Here is a 20048-nt window from a genome sequence, read left to right on the forward strand (position 1 = left end):
CATATATTAAATGGATTTTTAGAACAGGGAGATGGAAAAAGAGCTTGCTCTGTCCACTCCACGCATTGACCTGGTATTGCAGTATCTCCAGGACCGGTGCACCCCTTCTTTAATGCAGTTTCTAAAATCAGAAAGAATTGAATTCAATGTTTTTTGTTCATTTTGCTTGTTTGTCGGATTTTGGGATGGACTCTTTGGCTTTGCTTTTCTTCTCCTCATTGGATTTTTCATGTTCAAAGTTGCAGAAGCCAGATTACAAGCTCATTTTGGTTCAACTTCAGCAACTGTGCATTGCATTGCCATGTAATGTGATGCAATGCTATCTTTCTAGCTCTCCCTTTTTACTTCCTTTTGGATAAACAGACATATTAGGCAAGCATTTTGGAGCTTTCACCTAAATAACTACAGGTGGTGAGATAAGCTGCACAATATAATTGACCTTTCAGTATATTGTTGCACACACACCATCTATTTAGCAAATGCCCTTGTTATCAACAGCAGCCTTTTAAACTCACCTGAGCTAACAGGTATGTGCGCTGGTTACTCTGCTGCGCTTAAAATTTCTTTTTTGGTTTGCTACAATGCCTTTTCTGAAACGTTGTCTCCTTCTGCTGGAACACTGACTTCTTTCATTTAATGCCTGCAGACTATAAAAGAGAACCCAACCCAAAAAGTTTGGTTGATTAGTCTGTGGCATTCTGTTAAACTGTTGCTTATGGCGGTCTCTGTGAGCTTCTCAGCGACATTCAGCCAGCCAGGTATCCTGCCTGCAGTAGATGGAATGTGGCAATGGAACGCTGGCTGCGCGTGTCATAATAGGCTCTGAGCCTTTATATACCTGTGCACAGCAGCAGCCACCTTCAGTCTGCTGCTGGACAGCCAGCAGCAGCAGCAGCAGGAGAGGTATGTAATCAGGAGCCCTCCTGCTAAGGGTAGACAGCTGCTCGTTCCACCCCACCCCCCGCCTTAATTGGTTCTCCTCCCTTCCAACGGTGTTGAGGCGGGTGGGAACAGCAGGGGGTGAAGGTGCTGTGTTTAAAGAGGTGGAGTTATGCAGATCTAAAACGCGTGGATTGCAGCAGCAGCAAGCCGAAAAGTGCAGGCATGTAAGGGATCTAGAGGTTGACAACATGTCTTCTTAACGGGAGTCCAGGAGCTCATCTCCACAAATGGACTTTTCAGGATCCTTGGGTGGCTCCGTAGTTTGAAACCAATTCTGGTTATCGCTTCTCGGCCTTTTGGCTAAGATCAAGTGTAGTATCTGTTCTTATCAGTTTAATATCTGATACGTCCCCTATCTGGGGACCATATATTAAATGGATTTTTAGAACAGGGAGATGGAAAAAGAGCTTGCTCTGTCCACTCCACGCATTGACCTGGTATTGCAGTATCTCCAGGACTGGTGCACCCCTTCTTTAATGCAGTTTCTAAAATCAGAAAGAATTGAATTCAATGTTTTTTGTTCATTTTGCTTGTTTGTCGGATTTTGGGATGGACTCTTTGGCTTTGCTTTTCTTCTCCTCATTGGATTTTTCATGTTCAAAGTTGCAGAAGCCAGATTACAAGCTCATTTTGGTTCAACTTCAGCAACTGTGCATTGCATTGCCATGTAATGTGATGCAATGCTATCTTTCTAGCTCTCCCTTTTTACTTCCTTTTGGATAAACAGACATATTAGGCAAGCATTTTGGAGCTTTCACCTAAATAACTACAGGTGGTGAGATAAGCTGCACAATATAATTGACCTTTCAGTATATTGTTGCACACACACCATCTATTTAGCAAATGCCCTTGTTATCAACAGCAGCCTTTTAAACTCACCTGAGCTAACAGGTATGTGCGCTGGTTACTCTGCTGCGCTTAAAATTTCTTTTTTGGTTTGCTACAATGCCTTTTCTGAAACGTTTTCTCCTTCTGCTGGAACACTGACTTCTTTCATTTAATGCCTGCAGACTATAAAAGAGAACCCAACCCAAAAAGTTTGGTTGATTAGTCTGTGGCATTCTGTTAAACTGTTGCTTATGGCGGTCTCTGTGAGCTTCTCAGCGACATTCAGCCAGCCAGGTATCCTGCCTGCAGTAGATGGAATGTGGCAATGGAACGCTGGCTGCGCGTGTCATAATAGGCTCTGAGCCTTTATATACCTGTGCACAGCAGCAGCCACCTTCAGTCTGCTGCTGGACAGCCAGCAGCAGCAGCAGCAGGAGAGGTATGTAATCAGGAGCCCTCCTGCTAAGGGTAGACAGCTGCTCGTTCCACCCCACCCCCCGCCTTAATTGGTTCTCCTCCCTTCCAACGGTGTTGAGGCGGGTGGGAACAGCAGGGGGTGAAGGTGCTGTGTTTAAAGAGGTGGAGTTATGCAGATCTAAAACGCGTGGATTGCAGCAGCAGCAAGCCGAAAAGTGCAGGCATGTAAGGGATCTAGAGGTTGACAACATGTCTTCTTAACGGGAGTCCAGGAGCTCATCTCCACAAATGGACTTTTCAGGATCCTTGGGTGGCTCCGTAGTTTGAAACCAATTCTGGTTATCGCTTCTCGGCCTTTTGGCTAAGATCAAGTGTAGTATCTTTTGAAAAGGCAGTTTTGTCCTTGGGCTGCCCTAGTAAATTGATGCATATTACACACTGGTTTGGTGCACTTGTTAGTACGCCAGGTGGCTCATAGAGTTATCTGATGGAAAACATGGCCCTCCAGGATCGAAGTCACTAGGCTGGGTAAGTGTGAGGGCTTTGGAGCAATGTGCCCCAGGAGTAGGCGCCCTGGTGGGAGTCCAAGCTTACTGGGACTGGGAACCCCAGAAAGACTTGGCTTCGTAGCACGCCGCACCTTTGCCAATCATACTTTCTGAGCAACCCCCCCTATTCCTGGCCTCCGGGCTAGGAAGGGGAATTTTTATAAACCCGGTCGGAGGTCCGGTCAGCTTTGGGCTGAGAAACCAACACAGGCTCCAACTCCACTAGGGTGGCAGCCTAGATGGAAGCTGGCAGCACGAAAACGGCTCTTCTCCGGCTTCGGCTAGGGAGAGCATCGGAGATCCCTGACCCTCGCTGTGGCCTTCTGGCTCGGAGGGATGGGGATGGTTTATTGGGGACCCTCTCCTCCGGGAAGGGTCCACATGAATCCTCGCCTCGTGCGCTGTTTTGGTGTGACTTCGGTCACATTTTTCAGTGCCTTGGATGCAGCTTCAATCAAAAAATCTGTTCTTATCAGTTTAATATCTGATACGTCCCCTATCTGGGGACCATATATTAAATGGATTTTTAGAACAGGGAGATGGAAAAAGAGCTTGCTCTGTCCACTCCACGCATTGACCTGGTATTGCAGTATCTCCAGGACCGGTGCACCCCTTCTTTAATGCAGTTTCTAAAATCAGAAAGAATTGAATTCAATGTTTTTTGTTCATTTTGCTTGTTTGTCGGATTTTGGGATGGACTCTTTGGCTTTGCTTTTCTTCTCCTCATTGGATTTTTCATGTTCAAAGTTGCAGAAGCCAGATTACAAGCTCATTTTGGTTCAACTTCAGCAACTGTGCATTGCATTGCCATGTAATGTGATGCAATGCTATCTTTCTAGCTCTCCCTTTTTACTTCCTTTTGGATAAACAGACATATTAGGCAAGCATTTTGGAGCTTTCACCTAAATAACTACAGGTGGTGAGATAAGCTGCACAATATAATTGACCTTTCAGTATATTGTTGCACACACACCATCTATTTAGCAAATGCCCTTGTTATCAACAGCAGCCTTTTAAACTCACCTGAGCTAACAGGTATGTGCGCTGGTTACTCTGCTGCGCTTAAAATTTCTTTTTTGGTTTGCTACAATGCCTTTTCTGAAACGTTGTCTCCTTCTGCTGGAACACTGACTTCTTTCATTTAATGCCTGCAGACTATAAAAGAGAACCCAACCCAAAAAGTTTGGTTGATTAGTCTGTGGCATTCTGTTAAACTGTTGCTTATGGCGGTCTCTGTGAGCTTCTCAGCGACATTCAGCCAGCCAGGTATCCTGCCTGCAGTAGATGGAATGTGGCAATGGAACGCTGGCTGCGCGTGTCATAATAGGCTCTGAGCCTTTATATACCTGTGCACAGCAGCAGCCACCTTCAGTCTGCTGCTGGACAGCCAGCAGCAGCAGCAGCAGGAGAGGTATGTAATCAGGAGCCCTCCTGCTAAGGGTAGACAGCTGCTCGTTCCACCCCACCCCCCGCCTTAATTGGTTCTCCTCCCTTCCAACGGTGTTGAGGCGGGTGGGAACAGCAGGGGGTGAAGGTGCTGTGTTTAAAGAGGTGGAGTTATGCAGATCTAAAACGCGTGGATTGCAGCAGCAGCAAGCCGAAAAGTGCAGGCATGTAAGGGATCTAGAGGTTGACAACATGTCTTCTTAACGGGAGTCCAGGAGCTCATCTCCACAAATGGACTTTTCAGGATCCTTGGGTGGCTCCGTAGTTTGAAACCAATTCTGGTTATCGCTTCTCGGCCTTTTGGCTAAGATCAAGTGTAGTATCTGTTCTTATCAGTTTAATATCTGATACGTCCCCTATCTGGGGACCATATATTAAATGGATTTTTAGAACAGGGAGATGGAAAAAGAGCTTGCTCTGTCCACTCCACGCATTGACCTGGTATTGCAGTATCTCCAGGACCGGTGCACCCCTTCTTTAATGCAGTTTCTAAAATCAGAAAGAATTGAATTCAATGTTTTTTGTTCATTTTGCTTGTTTGTCGGATTTTGGGATGGACTCTTTGGCTTTGCTTTTCTTCTCCTCATTGGATTTTTCATGTTCAAAGTTGCAGAAGCCAGATTACAAGCTCATTTTGGTTCAACTTCAGCAACTGTGCATTGCATTGCCATGTAATGTGATGCAATGCTATCTTTCTAGCTCTCCCTTTTTACTTCCTTTTGGATAAACAGACATATTAGGCAAGCATTTTGGAGCTTTCACCTAAATAACTACAGGTGGTGAGATAAGCTGCACAATATAATTGACCTTTCAGTATATTGTTGCACACACACCATCTATTTAGCAAATGCCCTTGTTATCAACAGCAGCCTTTTAAACTCACCTGAGCTAACAGGTATGTGCGCTGGTTACTCTGCTGCGCTTAAAATTTCTTTTTTGGTTTGCTACAATGCCTTTTCTGAAACGTTGTCTCCTTCTGCTGGAACACTGACTTCTTTCATTTAATGCCTGCAGACTATAAAAGAGAACCCAACCCAAAAAGTTTGGTTGATTAGTCTGTGGCATTCTGTTAAACTGTTGCTTATGGCGGTCTCTGTGAGCTTCTCAGCGACATTCAGCCAGCCAGGTATCCTGCCTGCAGTAGATGGAATGTGGCAATGGAACGCTGGCTGCGCGTGTCATAATAGGCTCTGAGCCTTTATATACCTGTGCACAGCAGCAGCCACCTTCAGTCTGCTGCTGGACAGCCAGCAGCAGCAGCAGCAGGAGAGGTATGTAATCAGGGGCCCTCCTGCTAAGGGTAGACAGCTGCTCGTTCCACCCCACCCCCCGCCTTAATTGGTTCTCCTCCCTTCCAACGGTGTTGAGGCGGGTCGGAACAGCAGGGGGTGAAGGTGCTGTGTTTAAAGAGGTGGAGTTATGCAGATCTAAAACGCGTGGATTGCAGCAGCAGCAAGCCGAAAAGTGCAGGCATGTAAGGGATCTAGAGGTTGACAACATGTCTTCTTAACGGGAGTACAGGAGCTCATCTCCACAAATGGACTTTTCAGGATCCTTGGGTGGCTCCGTAGTTTGAAACCAATTCTGGTTATCGCTTCTCGGCCTTTTGGCTAAGATCAAGTGTAGTATCTGTTCTTATCAGTTTAATATCTGATACGTCCCCTATCTGGGGACCATATATTAAATGGATTTTTAGAACAGGGAGATGGAAAAAGAGCTTGCTCTGTCCACTCCACGCATTGACCTGGTATTGCAGTATCTCCAGGACCGGTGCACCCCTTCTTTAATGCAGTTTCTAAAATCAGAAAGAATTGAATTCAATGTTTTTTGTTCATTTTGCTTGTTTGTCGGATTTTGGGATGGACTCTTTGGCTTTGCTTTTCTTCTCCTCATTGGATTTTTCATGTTCAAAGTTGCAGAAGCCAGATTACAAGCTCATTTTGGTTCAACTTCAGCAACTGTGCATTGCATTGCCATGTAATGTGATGCAATGCTATCTTTCTAGCTCTCCCTTTTTACTTCCTTTTGGATAAACAGACATATTAGGCAAGCATTTTGGAGCTTTCACCTAAATAACTACAGGTGGTGAGATAAGCTGCACAATATAATTGACCTTTCAGTATATTGTTGCACACACACCATCTATTTAGCAAATGCCCTTGTTATCAACAGCAGCCTTTTAAACTCACCTGAGCTAACAGGTATGTGCGCTGGTTACTCTGCTGCGCTTAAAATTTCTTTTTTGGTTTGCTACAATGCCTTTTCTGAAACGTTGTCTCCTTCTGCTGGAACACTGACTTCTTTCATTTAATGCCTGCAGACTATAAAAGAGAACCCAACCCAAAAAGTTTGGTTGATTAGTCTGTGGCATTCTGTTAAACTGTTGCTTATGGCGGTCTCTGTGAGCTTCTCAGCGACATTCAGCCAGCCAGGTATCCTGCCTGCAGTAGATGGAATGTGGCAATGGAACGCTGGCTGCGCGTGTCATAATAGGCTCTGAGCCTTTATATACCTGTGCACAGCAGCAGCCACCTTCAGTCTGCTGCTGGACAGCCAGCAGCAGCAGCAGCAGGAGAGGTATGTAATCAGGAGCCCTCCTGCTAAGGGTAGACAGCTGCTCGTTCCACCCCACCCCCCGCCTTAATTGGTTCTCCTCCCTTCCAACGGTGTTGAGGCGGGTGGGAACAGCAGGGGGTGAAGGTGCTGTGTTTAAAGAGGTGGAGTTATGCAGATCTAAAACGCGTGGATTGCAGCAGCAGCAAGCCGAAAAGTGCAGGCATGTAAGGGATCTAGAGGTTGACAACATGTCTTCTTAACGGGAGTCCAGGAGCTCATCTCCACAAATGGACTTTTCAGGATCCTTGGGTGGCTCCGTAGTTTGAAACCAATTCTGGTTATCGCTTCTCGGCCTTTTGGCTAAGATCAAGTGTAGTATCTGTTCTTATCAGTTTAATATCTGATACGTCCCCTATCTGGGGACCATATATTAAATGGATTTTTAGAACAGGGAGATGGAAAAAGAGCTTGCTCTGTCCACTCCACGCATTGACCTGGTATTGCAGTATCTCCAGGACCGGTGCACCCCTTCTTTAATGCAGTTTCTAAAATCAGAAAGAATTGAATTCAATGTTTTTTGTTCATTTTGCTTGTTTGTCGGATTTTGGGATGGACTCTTTGGCTTTGCTTTTCTTCTCCTCATTGGATTTTTCATGTTCAAAGTTGCAGAAGCCAGATTACAAGCTCATTTTGGTTCAACTTCAGCAACTGTGCATTGCATTGCCATGTAATGTGATGCAATGCTATCTTTCTAGCTCTCCCTTTTTACTTCCTTTTGGATAAACAGACATATTAGGCAAGCATTTTGGAGCTTTCACCTAAATAACTACAGGTGGTGAGATAAGCTGCACAATATAATTGACCTTTCAGTATATTGTTGCACACACACCATCTATTTAGCAAATGCCCTTGTTATCAACAGCAGCCTTTTAAACTCACCTGAGCTAACAGGTATGTGCGCTGGTTACTCTGCTGCGCTTAAAATTTCTTTTTTGGTTTGCTACAATGCCTTTTCTGAAACGTTGTCTCCTTCTGCTGGAACACTGACTTCTTTCATTTAATGCCTGCAGACTATAAAAGAGAACCCAACCCAAAAAGTTTGGTTGATTAGTCTGTGGCATTCTGTTAAACTGTTGCTTATGGCGGTCTCTGTGAGCTTCTCAGCGACATTCAGCCAGCCAGGTATCCTGCCTGCAGTAGATGGAATGTGGCAATGGAACGCTGGCTGCGCGTGTCATAATAGGCTCTGAGCCTTTATATACCTGTGCACAGCAGCAGCCACCTTCAGTCTGCTGCTGGACAGCCAGCAGCAGCAGCAGCAGGAGAGGTATGTAATCAGGAGCCCTCCTGCTAAGGGTAGACAGCTGCTCGTTCCACCCCACCCCCCGCCTTAATTGGTTCTCCTCCCTTCCAACGGTGTTGAGGCGGGTGGGAACAGCAGGGGGTGAAGGTGCTGTGTTTAAAGAGGTGGAGTTATGCAGATCTAAAACGCGTGGATTGCAGCAGCAGCAAGCCGAAAAGTGCAGGCATGTAAGGGATCTAGAGGTTGACAACATGTCTTCTTAACGGGAGTCCAGGAGCTCATCTCCACAAATGGACTTTTCAGGATCCTTGGGTGGCTCCGTAGTTTGAAACCAATTCTGGTTATCGCTTCTCGGCCTTATGGCTGCGATCTAGTGTTGGTTTTACTGGCATTGGTTGTAGTTGGAAGGTGCCTGGGGTACCCCGCCTCTTGGCCTTGGGTTCGGGTCCCACTCTTGTAGTGGGGCTTAGGCCCTTGCTGCTATAATGAGGTGGGCTTAGTCCCTGGGCAACGGGTTGCGATCCCAGCTGTACAGTCCTAGGATTGTTCAGCGACTCCTTAGTTGCGGAAATCCCCCATTATTGGTTGCGGAAATCCCCGTTTTCCTGTTGCGGAAATCCTTGTTTCACCATGGATTCAGATCCAGGTGAAATTCCGACCTATGCCCGGTTACGGCATACGGTGCGGTTTTACTTCCATGAGGGAGGTAAAGATAACAGAGGTTTACGTTTTATTGTGGATGATCTTCTTGTGAAATTTTTTTCAATCCAGAAATCCGAGATCCTTGCAATCCAAGACTACCCGAAGCGTGGTGTATACGATGTCACATTCACTGAAAAAGGTATCCACCAAGATTTTTGCCGTAAAATGAATGATCCTGATATAATTTACCAGAGAAAGCCAATCTTTAAAGGTGTTAAAATTGTCGAACATGAATTAGATGTGATAAAAACTGTAATTGTTAAAATTTACTCTCCTTATACAAAAGAAAGCGATGTTATTTCATTTTTATCCAATTATTTCAGCAAAGTGGTAAGCCATGGAAAAGTTATGAATGAGTGCGGAGTTTGGGCGTGTAAGTGGAAATTTACGGTGACATGTATTAAGGACCCTTCAAGCCCGGGGGGCATAAGACTTCCCCCAGCACGTTTTAGAATTGGAAACACGAATGGTGACCTCTTTTTTAATGGGATGCTGGCATTCTGTAGGAAATGCAAAAAATACGGCCATTCTAACTGTGACATTACTTGTGTAGCCTGTGGGAGCAAAGACCATAAAACTGAAAATTGTACAACTGGAATTTTTTGTAGCAACTGTGTTTCCAGAGGTCATGCTTTTTCTCATTGTCCTTTTAGGAATACCTCAAAGAGAGCTCAAGCTGGGCAAACAGAGAGACCTTCACCCCCTGAACCAGAAAAGCCCTCACCCCCTGACCAACCCTCGGCTGGTTCGGACAAGCCCGCGGAGGAGAATGAGGGGGAGAGTATGGAAATACCGACCGAGGATGGTGAGCCATGGTGTACTGTTGGAAACTCGAAGCAAAAGAGGGAACGGCGTGGTAACCCACAAACAGAAACCCCTGCGGAGGGACCGAGGGTGGGTGCTACAGGCCAATCCTCACCTTCGAATCCTCCTGGGAATACTCAAGGGCGCGAACAGTCTGGGCCAAAAAAACGCAGGTTGCACGGAGTGGATAGGGCACCTAAGGAAGTACCCCCACCGGAACCCCCGGATGGAAGTGGGAAACCTCAAACGGTGCCTTTACAGGGTGAGGAGGTTGCCAATGTCCCACCCCCTTCAGAAATGGAGGGGGAGATGGAGATGGCTGACTCAGTGATCCTGGAAACTCCTGAAAATAAGTGGTCAACGTCTGAGACGCATGTGCTCGATACGATTCCCCCAGATGGTGCCTCGATAGGGGTCCAAATGGGGGTTCGTGAGCAAAGAGGCAGGCAATACGACCAAGCAGAGTTGGACAGAATGGAACAAGAGTATATCCTGGGAGGTCTACGGTCTGGGACACTAACAGATGAGGAGTCCTCCGTGACGGGCTCTCTGTTGACGATCAATGATCCCTCATCTCCTGGAATAGAAATATAAACCAGCTGAGGTAAGAGTTTGAAAGAATGCTAAATTTCCTTTTTTTCTCTTATGGCAGGGATTAGCGGTTTTTCTCTTAACGCTAGAGGGTTGAAAACTAAGACCAGAAGAGTTGCTCTCTTTGATTTTTTATCCTCTCTAACAGCTACAGTTTTCTTTTTACAGGAATGCTGCATCCCACACAGTTTAAATTATACAGAATATGAGACTGATTGGGCACATGGACCCTCAGTATGGTCAGGATCAAACGGGTCCAGGTCAGCAGGGGTCGCCATTCTTTTTAAAGGGAATGTTTTTATTGACTCTGTTCAAGAGGTTTTACCAGGTAGAATTTTATTAGTAAAAGCTTTTATTGATGGTTTTAAATGGCAATTTTTAAACTTTTATGGAGCCACAGATAAGCAAGAAAGAGCTGATATGTTGAATATGTTACCCTTATTTATTAATGATTCTGTCCCTCTTATTTTATCAGGAGATTTTAATTGCATTTTAGGTGGAGAAAAAAGGTTCTCAAGCTCCACAAGTAGGAATTATGATAAAACGTCTTTTATGTTAAAAAATGTCATACAAGATTTTAATTTAACAGATGTTTTTAAGGAGTGTAATAAAGACTTGCCTGCAGAGGAATGGGTAACCTGGAGCAACGTGAATTGTAGCTCCAGGATTGATTTTATTTTCTGCTCTAAAAATGTATTGCCTTTTAAATGTGAGCTTTTATCTAATGTTTTTTCTGATCACAAACTTTTATCCTTTTATGTGAAATGTAATGATTTTAAGAAAAAAGGAAAAGGTACCTGGAAGTTAAACATTTCCCTTTTAGAAGACCCCCAAGTTTTATCTGATTTTACTGAATTTTATTTACATTTTAAAAGAATAAGAGACCCCCATATCCCTATAAGTAGGTGGTGGGAAAAGATGAAAAAGAACATAAGAGATTTTTTTATGAAGGTTGGGGTCCAGAAAGCTAAAGAGAAAAGAGAATTTTATTGCCAACTCAACACTAGATTGGAGACCTTATATAAATTGAAGAGCCATGAGATTGAAGTAGATAAAGAAATTAGTGACTTAAAAAGTGAAATTCAGCATACCTTAGAACAGAGAGGTAAAGAGTTAATTTTCCATGCAAAGGTCCAACATGTTGAAAATAATGAAACCTGTTCACGATATTTTTTTAAATGTATGGTGAAAAATCGTGTTTTTATTGAATCAATGGAAGGTAAACAAGACATAGAGGGTATTTTAGCTAAAGTGCATGAATTTTATTCCGAGCTTTTTAACACAAAATCTGTTGATGACCATTTTATGAAAAGTACTTTGGATGAAATTACAACTGTTTTAGACCCTGTCTCACAAGATGTTTTATTACAGAGTCTAACTGAAGATGAGATATCTGAGACCATAAGAAGCTTTAAGTCTGGTAAAGTACCGGGGCCTGATGGTATACCCATAGAATTTTATAAGGTTTTTTATGATATTTTACAGGAGGATTTATTTTATGTTTTTAACGAGGTTTTTAATACAAAAACCCTACCGAACTCCTGGAAGAAAGGTGAGGTCTCCCTTATATACAAAAAGGAAGACAAAACGCAACTAAGAAATTGGAGACCTATCACCCTTCTAAATTGTGATTACAAAATAATGGCAAAAATTTGTGCAAATAGACTTAAAAAGGTAATAGGTAACATAATCCACCCAAACCAAGTGTGTGGCATACCAGGAAGGAGTGTTTGGGAAAATTTGAATCTAATCAAAGATGTAATAGATGACACAAAGTCGAGGGGAAGTAAGCTGGCAGTCCTGTCTCTCGACTTTGAAAAAGCATTTGATAGAGTGTCACACCAATTCCTTTTTAATGTTTTAGCTAAAATGGGTATACCAGAAGGTTTTTTATGCTCTCTCAAAGCATTTTATCATGGTTGCACTAGTAAGGTTTTAGTAAATGGTTTTAAGACAAGTGATGTGTTTTTAAATTCTGGTGTAAAACAAGGTTGCCCTCTGTCCCCCTTGTTATTTATTTGTGCCCTTGAACCCCTACTCAGTGTCTTAAGGAGAGACAAGCAAATCCGAGGCGTCCATTTGCCAGGTGGGGGAGGGCTAGAAGCAAAAGTTACTGGATATATGGATGATGTAGCCATAACATGTAAAGATGACCTGTCTATCCGGAAAACACTACGGCAAGTGGAATACTTCTGTGGTGGATCTGGTTTTAAAGTAAATTTTAACAAAAGCTGTATTTTAAATGTGGGGAATATGATTTTAAATGATGTACCGGTTCCTGAATGTGACTCTGTAAAGATTCTAGGTGTGATTTTTAACGAAACAAACAAAGGTAAAGAAAGCTGGGATCTTGTGGCACAAAAGGTAAATCAAAAACTATGTATGTGGAGGTTGAGGAAATTAACAATGGAAGGGAAGGTACTAGTTATAAAAATGGTAATTGTGCCTTTGTTATTGTACTTAAGTTTGGTGTTTCCCCCCCCCACACATACCTTTACGAAAATAATCAAAGCTTGTTTCACTTTTTTCTGGAGCTCCAAGATGGAGAAATTGAAAAGAGAGTTAGTGGTCAAGCCTAAAGAGAAAGGCGGTAAAGATTTCCCCGATTTTAGAGCTTTTGTTTTAATAAGATTTTTTGTTTTATGTTTTAATGCACTGTCGAAAAATAGTTATTGGTCATATTTCATCCGTTTTAACACAGGTTATTTTATGAAACGTCATGGATGGTTTGAAACAGTTTTAAGTTCCCCATATGCTCTTAATACACCAGAAAGCTATAAGATTTTAGGAACTATTGTAAACACGTATGACTTAAAAGGGAAAAGTGCAGAAGACTTAAGAGATAGCAAGATGATTTTAAATGGTTTCAAACAAAAGGAATCAATTGTACAGATTGGGAATTTTAATGATAATAAATGTACTGACATATGGAAAGTTATTAATGAACCCTATCTTTTTAATTCCCAGAAGGACCTGGCCTGGAGCTGTGTGCATGATTGTCTTCCATGTCGGGCATTCCAACACCGAAGAGGACTCGTGAGAACTGCCAGATGTCCAAGACAAAGATGCCTCGGAGATGAGACTGTTTTACATGTTTTATGGACTTGTCACTTTGCACGACAAACATGGACTACAATATTTCCTTTGCTTCAAAAAATGACAAACATTAAGGATCTTACTTTTGAAACTGTCTTATTTGGTCGTGTGGAGTGCCCCAACGCCAGCAAGAGGATCATCGCATGGAAGACAATCAGTACCATCAAAGAAGCTCTATGGAAGGCCAGGAACATCCTTCTTTTTAAACACGATGTTTTATCTGTGAAAGATGTTTTAGAGTTGGCTTTTAGTGAAATGTATATGTATTATTTATTGGATAAAAAGAGAAATGTAATTTTATCAAAACAATGGCTGGTAAAAGAATGGAACACAGCAATCTAAACACATTGTCTGTATTTTAATGTAATTTTACTGCCTTATTGAACTGAAATCAATTTATGTACGAATGCATTTTAAAATGTAATGATTTTATGTTCATATCTAATGTATTGTAATTAAGTTTTATCCAATAAACGGGTGTACCTATGTTTGGGTACATTCCAAGTCAAAAAAAAAATCTGTTCTTATCAGTTTAATATCTGATACGTCCCCTATCTGGGGACCATATATTAAATGGATTTTTAGAACAGGGAGATGGAAAAAGAGCTTGCTCTGTCCACTCCACGCATTGACCTGGTATTGCAGTATCTCCAGGACCGGTGCACCCCTTCTTTAATGCAGTTTCTAAAATCAGAAAGAATTGAATTCAGTGTTTTTTGTTCATTTTGCTTGTTTGTCGGATTTTGGGATGGACTCTTTGGCTTTGCTTTTCTTCTCCTCATTGGATTTTTCATGTTCAAAGTTGCAGAAGCCAGATTACAAGCTCATTTTGGTTCAACTTCAGCAACTGTGCATTGCATTGCCATGTAATGTGATGCAATGCTATCTTTCTAGCTCTCCCTTTTTACTTCCTTTTGGATAAACAGACATATTAGGCAAGCATTTTGGAGCTTTCACCTAAATAACTACAGGTGGTGAGATAAGCTGCACAATATAATTGACCTTTCAGTATATTGTTGCACACACACCATCTATTTAGCAAATGCCCTTGTTATCAACAGCAGCCTTTTAAACTCACCTGAGCTAACAGGTATGTGCGCTGGTTACTCTGCTGCGCTTAAAATTTCTTTTTTGGTTTGCTACAATGCCTTTTCTGAAACGTTGTCTCCTTCTGCTGGAACACTGACTTCTTTCATTTAATGCCTGCAGACTATAAAAGAGAACCCAACCCAAAAAGTTTGGTTGATTAGTCTGTGGCATTCTGTTAAACTGTTGCTTATGGCGGTCTCTGTGAGCTTCTCAGCGACATTCAGCCAGCCAGGTATCCTGCCTGCAGTAGATGGAATGTGGCAATGGAACGCTGGCTGCGCGTGTCATAATAGGCTCTGAGCCTTTATATACCTGTGCACAGCAGCAGCCACCTTCAGTCTGCTGCTGGACAGCCAGCAGCAGCAGCAGCAGGAGAGGTATGTAATCAGGAGCCCTCCTGCTAAGGGTAGACAGCTGCTCGTTCCACCCCACCCCCCGCCTTAATTGGTTCTCCTCCCTTCCAACGGTGTTGAGGCGGGTGGGAACAGCAGGGGGTGAAGGTGCTGTGTTTAAAGAGGTGGAGTTATGCAGATCTAAAACACGTGGATTGCAGCAGCAGCAAGCCGAAAAGTGCAGGCATGTAAGGGATCTAGAGGTTGACAACATGTCTTCTTAACGGGAGTCCAGGAGCTCATCTCCACAAATGGACTTTTCAGGATCCTTGGGTGGCTCCGTAGTTTGAAACCAATTCTGGTTATCGCTTCTCGGCCTTTTGGCTAAGATCAAGTGTAGTATCTGTTCTTATCAGTTTAATATCTGATACGTCCCCTATCTGGGGACCATATATTAAATGGATTTTTAGAACAGGGAGATGGAAAAAGAGCTTGCTCTGTCCACTCCACGCATTGACCTGGTATTGCAGTATCTCCAGGACCGGTGCACCCCTTCTTTAATGCAGTTTCTAAAATCAGAAAGAATTGAATTCAATGTTTTTTGTTCATTTTGCTTGTTTGTCGGATTTTGGGATGGACTCTTTGGCTTTGCTTTTCTTCTCCTCATTGGATTTTTCATGTTCAAAGTTGCAGAAGCCAGATTACAAGCTCATTTTGGTTCAACTTCAGCAACTGTGCATTGCATTGCCATGTAATGTGATGCAATGCTATCTTTCTAGCTCTCCCTTTTTACTTCCTTTTGGATAAACAGACATATTAGGCAAGCATTTTGGAGCTTTCACCTAAATAACTACAGGTGGTGAGATAAGCTGCACAATATAATTGACCTTTCAGTATATTGTTGCACACACACCATCTATTTAGCAAATGCCCTTGTTATCAACAGCAGCCTTTTAAACTCACCTGAGCTAACAGGTATGTGCGCTGGTTACTCTGCTGCGCTTAAAATTTCTTTTTTGGTTTGCTACAATGCCTTTTCTGAAACGTTGTCTCCTTCTGCTGGAACACTGACTTCTTTCATTTAATGCCTGCAGACTATAAAAGAGAACCCAACCCAAAAAGTTTGGTTGATTAGTCTGTGGCATTCTGTTAAACTGTTGCTTATGGCGGTCTCTGTGAGCTTCTCAGCGACATTCAGCCAGCCAGGTATCCTGCCTGCAGTAGATGGAATGTGGCAATGGAACGCTGGCTGCGCGTGTCATAATAGGCTCTGAGCCTTTATATACCTGTGCACAGCAGCAGCCACCTTCAGTCTGCTGCTGGACAGCCAGCAGCAGCAGCAGCAGGAGAGGTATGTAATCAGGAGCCCTCCTGCTAAGGGTAGACAGCTGCTCGTTCCACCCCACCCCCCGCCTTAATTGGTTCTCCTCCCTTCCAACGGTGTTGAGGCGGGTGGGAACAGCAGGGGGTGAAGGTGCTGTGTTTAAAGAGGTGGAGTTATGCAGATCTAAAACGCGTGGATTGCAGCAGCAGCAAGCCGAAAAGTGCAGGCATGTAAGGGATCTAGAGGTTGACAACATGTCTTCTTAACGGGAGTCCAGGAGCTCATCTCCACAAATGGACTTTTCAGGATCCTTGGGTGGCTCCGTAGTTTGAAACCAATTCTGGTTATCGCTTCTCGGCCTTTTGGCTAAGATCAAGTGTAGTATCTGTTCTTATCAGTTTAATATCTGATACGTCCCCTATCTGGGGACCATATATTAAATGGATTTTTAGAACAGGGAGATGGAAAAAGAGCTTGCTCTGTCCACTCCACGCATTGACCTGGTATTGCAGTATCTCCAGGACCGGTGCACCCCTTCTTTAATGCAGTTTCTAAAATCAGAAAGAATTGAATTCAATGTTTTTTGTTCATTTTGCTTGTTTGTCGGATTTTGGGATGGACTCTTTGGCTTTGCTTTTCTTCTCCTCATTGGATTTTTCATGTTCAAAGTTGCAGAAGCCAGATTACAAGCTCATTTTGGTTCAACTTCAGCAACTGTGCATTGCATTGCCATGTAATGTGATGCAATGCTATCTTTCTAGCTCTCCCTTTTTACTTCCTTTGGGATAAACAGACATATTAGGCAAGCATTTTGGAGCTTTCACCTAAATAACTACAGGTGGTGAGATAAGCTGCACAATATAATTGACCTTTCAGTATATTGTTGCACACACACCATCTATTTAGCAAATGCCCTTGTTATCAACAGCAGCCTTTTAAACTCACCTGAGCTAACAGGTATGTGCGCTGGTTACTCTGCTGCGCTTAAAATTTCTTTTTTGGTTTGCTACAATGCCTTTTCTGAAACGTTGTCTCCTTCTGCTGGAACACTGACTTCTTTCATTTAATGCCTGCAGACTATAAAAGAGAACCCAACCCAAAAAGTATGGTTGATTAGTCTGTGGCATTCTGTTAAACTGTTGCTTATGGCGGTCTCTGTGAGCTTCTCAGCGACATTCAGCCAGCCAGGTATCCTGCCTGCAGTAGATGGAATGTGGCAATGGAACGCTGGCTGCGCGTGTCATAATAGGCTCTGAGCCTTTATATACCTGTGCACAGCAGCAGCCACCTTCAGTCTGCTGCTGGACAGCCAGCAGCAGCAGCAGCAGCAGGAGAGGTATGTAATCAGGAGCCCTCCTGCTAAGGGTAGACAGCTGCTCGTTCCACCCCACCCCCCGCCTTAATTGGTTCTCCTCCCTTCCAACGGTGTTGAGGCGGGTGGGAACAGCAGGGGGTGAAGGTGCTGTGTTTAAAGAGGTGGAGTTATGCAGATCTAAAACGCGTGGATTGCAGCAGCAGCAAGCCGAAAAGTGCAGGCATGTAAGGGATCTAGAGGTTGACAACATGTCTTCTTAACGGGAGTCCAGGAGCTCATCTCCACAAATGGACTTTTCAGGATCCTTGGGTGGCTCCGTAGTTTGAAACCAATTCTGGTTATCGCTTCTCGGCCTTTTGGCTAAGATCAAGTGTAGTATCTGTTCTTATCAGTTTAATATCTGATACGTCCCCTATCTGGGGACCATATATTAAATGGATTTTTAGAACAGGGAGATGGAAAAAGAGCTTGCTCTGTCCACTCCACGCATTGACCTGGTATTGCAGTATCTCCAGGACCGGTGCACCCCTTCTTTAATGCAGTTTCTAAAATCAGAAAGAATTGAATTCAATGTTTTTTGTTCATTTTGCTTGTTTGTCGGATTTTGGGATGGACTCTTTGGCTTTGCTTTTCTTCTCCTCATTGGATTTTTCATGTTCAAAGTTGCAGAAGCCAGATTACAAGCTCATTTTGGTTCAACTTCAGCAACTGTGCATTGCATTGCCATGTAATGTGATGCAATGCTATCTTTCTAGCTCTCCCTTTTTACTTCCTTTTGGATAAACAGACATATTAGGCAAGCATTTTGGAGCTTTCACCTAAATAACTACAGGTGGTGAGATAAGCTGCACAATATAATTGACCTTTCAGTATATTGTTGCACACACACCATCTATTTAGCAAATGCCCTTGTTATCAACAGCAGCCTTTTAAACTCACCTGAGCTAACAGGTATGTGCGCTGGTTACTCTGCTGCGCTTAAAATTTCTTTTTTGGTTTGCTACAATGCCTTTTCTGAAACGTTGTCTCCTTCTGCTGGAACACTGACTTCTTTCATTTAATGCCTGCAGACTATAAAAGAGAACCCAACCCAAAAAGTTTGGTTGATTAGTCTGTGGCATTCTGTTAAACTGTTGCTTATGGCGGTCTCTGTGAGCTTCTCAGCGACATTCAGCCAGCCAGGTATCCTGCCTGCAGTAGATGGAATGTGGCAATGGAACGCTGGCTGCGCGTGTCATAATAGGCTCTGAGCCTTTATATACCTGTGCACAGCAGCAGCCACCTTCAGTCTGCTGCTGGACAGCCAGCAGCAGCAGCAGCAGGAGAGGTATGTAATCAGGAGCCCTCCTGCTAAGGGTAGACAGCTGCTCGTTCCACCCCACCCCCCGCCTTAATTGGTTCTCCTCCCTTCCAACGGTGTTGAGGCGGGTGGGAACAGCAGGGGGTGAAGGTGCTGTGTTTAAAGAGGTGGAGTTATGCAGATCTAAAACGCGTGGATTGCAGCAGCAGCAAGCCGAAAAGTGCAGGCATGTAAGGGATCTAGAGGTTGACAACATGTCTTCTTAACGGGAGTCCAGGAGCTCATCTCCACAAATGGACTTTTCAGGATCCTTGGGTGGCTCCGTAGTTTGAAACCAATTCTGGTTATCGCTTCTCGGCCTTTTGGCTAAGATCAAGTGTAGTATCTGTTCTTATCAGTTTAATATCTGATACGTCCCCTATCTGGGGACCATATATTAAATGGATTTTTAGAACAGGGAGATGGAAAAAGAGCTTGCTCTGTCCACTCCACGCATTGACCTGGTATTGCAGTATCTCCAGGACCGGTGCACCCCTTCTTTAATGCAGTTTCTAAAATCAGAAAGAATTGAATTCAATGTTTTTTGTTCATTTTGCTTGTTTGTCGGATTTTGGGATGGACTCTTTGGCTTTGCTTTTCTTCTCCTCATTGGATTTTTCATGTTCAAAGTTGCAGAAGCCAGATTACAAGCTCATTTTGGTTCAACTTCAGCAACTGTGCATTGCATTGCCATGTAATGTGATGCAATGCTATCTTTCTAGCTCTCCCTTTTTACTTCCTTTTGGATAAACAGACATATTAGGCAAGCATTTTGGAGCTTTCACCTAAATAACTACAGGTGGTGAGATAAGCTGCACAATATAATTGACCTTTCAGTATATTGTTGCACACACACCATCTATTTAGCAAATGCCCTTGTTATCAACAGCAGCCTTTTAAACTCACCTGAGCTAACAGGTATGTGCGCTGGTTACTCTGCTGCGCTTAAAATTTCTTTTTTGGTTTGCTACAATGCCTTTTCTGAAACGTTGTCTCCTTCTGCTGGAACACTGACTTCTTTCATTTAATGCCTGCAGACTATAAAAGAGAACCCAACCCAAAAAGTTTGGTTGATTAGTCTGTGGCATTCTGTTAAACTGTTGCTTATGGCGGTCTCTGTGAGCTTCTCAGCGACATTCAGCCAGCCAGGTATCCTGCCTGCAGTAGATGGAATGTGGCAATGGAACGCTGGCTGCGCGTGTCATAATAGGCTCTGAGCCTTTATATACCTGTGCACAGCAGCAGCCACCTTCAGTCTGCTGCTGGACAGCCAGCAGCAGCAGCAGCAGGAGAGGTATGTAATCAGGAGCCCTCCTGCTAAGGGTAGACAGCTGCTCGTTCCACCCCACCCCCCGCCTTAATTGGTTCTCCTCCCTTCCAACGGTGTTGAGGCGGGTGGGAACAGCAGGGGGTGAA

The 20048-nt window shown here is 43.6% G+C and overlaps 10 non-coding genes and 2 pseudogenes across 10 annotated transcripts; all 12 read left to right on the forward strand.

Annotated features, from left to right (window-relative positions):
• On the forward strand, window positions 1–107 carry LOC141245619 (U2 spliceosomal RNA; annotated as a pseudogene; the record flags this gene model as incomplete).
• Window positions 108–1222: 1115 nt separating this feature from the next.
• LOC141245610 (U2 spliceosomal RNA) lies at window positions 1223–1413 on the forward strand. The gene has a single exon (XR_012309414.1). It is a non-coding gene; the product is annotated as a U2 spliceosomal RNA (small nuclear RNA).
• A 1115-nt stretch (window positions 1414–2528) lies between these two features.
• On the forward strand, window positions 2529–2644 carry LOC141245620 (U2 spliceosomal RNA; annotated as a pseudogene).
• A 524-nt stretch (window positions 2645–3168) lies between these two features.
• On the forward strand, window positions 3169–3350 carry LOC141245612 (U2 spliceosomal RNA). The gene has a single exon (XR_012309416.1). It is a non-coding gene; the product is annotated as a U2 spliceosomal RNA (small nuclear RNA).
• Window positions 3351–4465: 1115 nt separating this feature from the next.
• LOC141245604 (U2 spliceosomal RNA) lies at window positions 4466–4656 on the forward strand. Its single transcript, XR_012309408.1, has one exon. It is a non-coding gene; the product is annotated as a U2 spliceosomal RNA (small nuclear RNA).
• A 1115-nt stretch (window positions 4657–5771) lies between these two features.
• Window positions 5772–5962, forward strand: LOC141245615 (U2 spliceosomal RNA). The gene has a single exon (XR_012309419.1). It is a non-coding gene; the product is annotated as a U2 spliceosomal RNA (small nuclear RNA).
• A 1115-nt stretch (window positions 5963–7077) lies between these two features.
• On the forward strand, window positions 7078–7268 carry LOC141245622 (U2 spliceosomal RNA). The gene has a single exon (XR_012309421.1). It is a non-coding gene; the product is annotated as a U2 spliceosomal RNA (small nuclear RNA).
• Window positions 7269–13714: 6446 nt separating this feature from the next.
• LOC141245613 (U2 spliceosomal RNA) lies at window positions 13715–13903 on the forward strand. Its single transcript, XR_012309417.1, has one exon. It is a non-coding gene; the product is annotated as a U2 spliceosomal RNA (small nuclear RNA).
• Window positions 13904–15018: 1115 nt separating this feature from the next.
• On the forward strand, window positions 15019–15209 carry LOC141245623 (U2 spliceosomal RNA). Its single transcript, XR_012309422.1, has one exon. It is a non-coding gene; the product is annotated as a U2 spliceosomal RNA (small nuclear RNA).
• Window positions 15210–16324: 1115 nt separating this feature from the next.
• Window positions 16325–16515, forward strand: LOC141245624 (U2 spliceosomal RNA). The gene has a single exon (XR_012309423.1). It is a non-coding gene; the product is annotated as a U2 spliceosomal RNA (small nuclear RNA).
• A 1118-nt stretch (window positions 16516–17633) lies between these two features.
• LOC141245605 (U2 spliceosomal RNA) lies at window positions 17634–17824 on the forward strand. The gene has a single exon (XR_012309409.1). It is a non-coding gene; the product is annotated as a U2 spliceosomal RNA (small nuclear RNA).
• A 1115-nt stretch (window positions 17825–18939) lies between these two features.
• Window positions 18940–19130, forward strand: LOC141245606 (U2 spliceosomal RNA). The gene has a single exon (XR_012309410.1). It is a non-coding gene; the product is annotated as a U2 spliceosomal RNA (small nuclear RNA).
• Window positions 19131–20048: the final 918 nt, after the last annotated feature.

The sequence above is a fragment of the Phyllobates terribilis genome, unplaced genomic scaffold (genome assembly GCF_046119375.1).
Source record: "Phyllobates terribilis strain yellow unplaced genomic scaffold, ASM4611937v1 Scaffold_1931__1_contigs__length_189765, whole genome shotgun sequence".
Taxonomy (NCBI): Eukaryota; Metazoa; Chordata; class Amphibia; order Anura; family Dendrobatidae; genus Phyllobates; species Phyllobates terribilis.